Source organism: Orycteropus afer, unplaced genomic scaffold (assembly GCF_000298275.1).
Source record: "Orycteropus afer afer isolate SDZICR_OR568_19922 unplaced genomic scaffold, OryAfe1.0 scaffold00042, whole genome shotgun sequence".
In the NCBI taxonomy this organism is placed as follows: Eukaryota; Metazoa; Chordata; class Mammalia; order Tubulidentata; family Orycteropodidae; genus Orycteropus; species Orycteropus afer.
The window spans coordinates 3603890-3607171 of NW_006921629.1; the positions used below are offsets into that span (position 1 = coordinate 3603890).

At 49.7% G+C, this 3282-nt stretch overlaps 1 protein-coding gene across 1 annotated transcript in view; it reads right to left on the reverse strand.

The window, feature by feature from the left end:
• The window catches only part of RHBDL3 (rhomboid like 3), a 54865-nt gene that overhangs the window by 14660 nt on the left and 36923 nt on the right, over window positions 1-3282 (reverse strand). The gene's annotated exons all lie outside the window — the stretch shown is intronic.

The window sequence follows — 3282 nt, forward strand, 5'->3', positions numbered from 1 at the left end:
AGGAGTGGCTGGTGGGTTTGAACTGCCAGCCTTCTGGTTAGCAGTCAAGTGCCTTAAGCACTATGCTACCAGAGCATATTAGAATACACACAAAATTTCTTTCATACCTCCCTCCTTGATGCCCACTCCCCACCCCATGGTCCTTGGGGTGGTCGGCCCCAAGGTTAGAAAGGGCCAAATGGCCTTGGGGGTAAGACTACAGCAAGAGGCTCCATCTCTTCCTCCATTGATTACATGTCACTTTTGAACTCACTGGATCTCATGGAGGATTAATGTATGGCTGGAAGAATGGTTACAGTCAAACTTCTCATTTTACAGATGGGAAACAAAGACTCAGAGGAGGGAAGTGACTTGCCCAAGGTAGAGCTCTCAATCCAACCTCTGCCTAACATTGGGCAATTTTAAGGCTCTAGTGCAATAACAAGAATAGAAACAACAGTTATTGCAGAGGAGCGCTTGCAATGGTGCAGTGGTTAATGTGCTTGGTTGCTAACCAAAAGATTGGAAATTTGAGTCTACCCAGAGGCACCTTGGAAGAAAGGCCTGGTGATCTACTTCTGGGAAAAAAAAAAAAACAGCCATTGAAACTGTATGGAACGCAGTTATACTCTCATAAACATGGGGGTGGGAGCTCTGGTAGCGTAGTGCCTAAGTCACTTGACTGCTAACCAGAAGGCTGGCGGTTCAAACCCACCAGCTACTCCTCGGACAGAAGGTTGGGCAATTGACTACTGCCTCGGAAACCCAAGGAGGGGTCAGTATGGGTTGGGTCTGACTTGACGGCACATAACAACAACAACAATAAACATGGGGTTGCCATGAGTCAGAACTGACTGGATGGTAACTGGTTAAGTTATTGCAGAAACAGCTGTCATTTATTGGGTACTTCCAGAGGGCTGGTGATTCAAACCCACCAGCCACTCCTTGGAAGGAAGGCTGGGCAATCTACTTCTGTAGAGATACCACCTCGGAAACCCAAGGAGGGGTCGTTACAAGTCAAAATGACTAGACGGCAGTGAGTTTGTTTTTTTGGTTTATGTATCAGACACAGTGCCAAGCATTTTACATACATTTTCACCTTTAGTTCTCAAGACAACCCTCTGAAGCAGGTGCTGGTCCTCTTACTGCACTGAGTGAGCCCAGTGAGCCCTGGTATGCAGTGCTGCAACAAGGATTTGGTTCCAGGTCTCCCTGACATGACACCAGTGCTCTTGACCAAAGCCCATGTACTTAGCCTCTATAGTAATTTCTCCCCAAACTGAAACAGAGACTTTGAACCAGTTTTTCTTGGTTCAGTCATGGCTGATGAAGCAAAACTGGAAAGGATGCAAATTTGTAAAAGGTGGGTGTACTGAAACAATAACAGGAACAGGAAAATTTACAGGTAAATGTCCTGCTAGAAACTTAATCTTCTTAAAAAACAAAAAGCATTGTGTGTGTTGCACAGCAACCAAATCTCTTGACTGGCAGAGTTGGAAACAACAGTGCCTGCCTCAAAGATGGCGGCTGACAACATTGGTTTGCAGCCTTGAATGTGTGTCGCTTTCCACAGTCTTGGCAATAATCCAATCTCCTGCATCAGGTTCCTGAAGGGGCTCACTATGAATCTTCTGAGTCTCCCATTCCAGAGCTTTCACCCATAATTTTTCCCATTCTGGTTATTGCTCAGTACACCCACATTTGACAAATCGGGTCTGTTCTGATTTCACTGTGTGGGCCATGACTGAACTGGTTTGAAGCCCCATACAGAGGTTAACCTCCACCTTCCACCATTTCTCTCACCAACTGCATCTAGCATTCAGCTTAGATCACATCCAGCCTCCCTCCAGCCACGCTCAATCACAAAAGGTCAACAGGATCTCCCAAGTGGGGCTCCTTTGGAGGAAAAATGTCCTTGAAAAGTCAGTGGGAAGAGAGATGATGTCACACCCTCTGGTGGAGGGAAGGGTGTACCACTCTAGGTCTGGGGATGACAATCTTTTCTCCTGGGAGGGGAGTAGAGCAGAGAGGAGATGGGAAATTTATTGTTCTGGTCTCATTTAAGTGTGATCAATGGTTTGGCTTCCAGGGAAGGACACGGAAGCTAAAAATAACTGGGAGGTAGAGCCCAGGCTGGGTGGATGAGAGATGGCCAGGGTGAGTGTGCAGAAATCACTGCTGGAAAATGCCCACAGGCTCATGAGCCAATTAGCCCCTGCCGGGTGGAGAGAGAAGGGACAGGGAGAGGCCAAATCCTGCAGGTTCTACGGGGGTGGAGGCTCCACCACCTAGGAGGAGGCTGGGCCCATCTCAGGAGTGACAACAACTCTGTGCGTGGAGGGCCCGTGTTCTGGAACATGCTCCCCCTTCTCCCAAGCCACCTCCGCTCACTAAACTCCTGCAAGGAAGAGATCTCCACACCACCTTTTGGTCTCATGGGGGAATGTAATCGTTCAGAGGGAAAAAACAAAAAAGAAAAAACAAACTGTCCTGAACACAGAACTTCCAAGTCCTTCTCCCCTCCCAGGGCAGCTAGAAATCTTTCTTCTCGCTTTCATGCCTCCCCTCTGGCTTTAATTAGGTATTGATCTATTGTCAGATAACGTTCTTTTTTGACTGCCTAGCCATGGGGTCAACCACGTATAACAGAGGGGGGAAGAATCCCAGGGTGGCAAACAAACTCGCACCGGGATCTGCATGACAAAGGATTCCCACGCTCTCCGGGTGAGCTGTCTGGGAGCGCTGCATTGCAGGGCTGCGCAGGGCTGGCTGCCCAAGCCGCTGCTCATTAATTACCGCTGGGACAGAGGAAGCCCGGGGCTGGCGTCTCTCCTCGGCAACACAAGTCCTCACAACCAGCCCAGCCTCTGCGTTGGGTCCTTCCCCAGCACAGGCCAGAGACAGGCTTCAGGGTAGCCCTAGGGCAGAGGGCGTCCTGCCTGAGGTCAAGCCTGCACACACTGACCTTTCCCTGACCCCACCCCTGATTCCAAGTCCTGACCCCAGGGCCAGGGCACAGCTTGCAACTGTGGCCAGTGTATTGAATTGGAGGAGTGTCTGGCTAGTTGTGTGACCTTGGGCACGGCCTCAAATTCTTTGGGATTCAATTTCTACATCTGTGAAATGAAGAGGTCTGAGGCTTTCCAACAGTTGTGCGTTGAGACCCTCTTTTCAAAGGAAACCTGACCCAGAACTGTAACCCAGGGAGGCGAGCTCAGTGAGCCACTCTGGCTGAAGGAGGGCTGGACCTGGGGAGCAAAGGTTGCCATCCATTGGAGGGAACCCCAAGGGTTCCAGACTGAA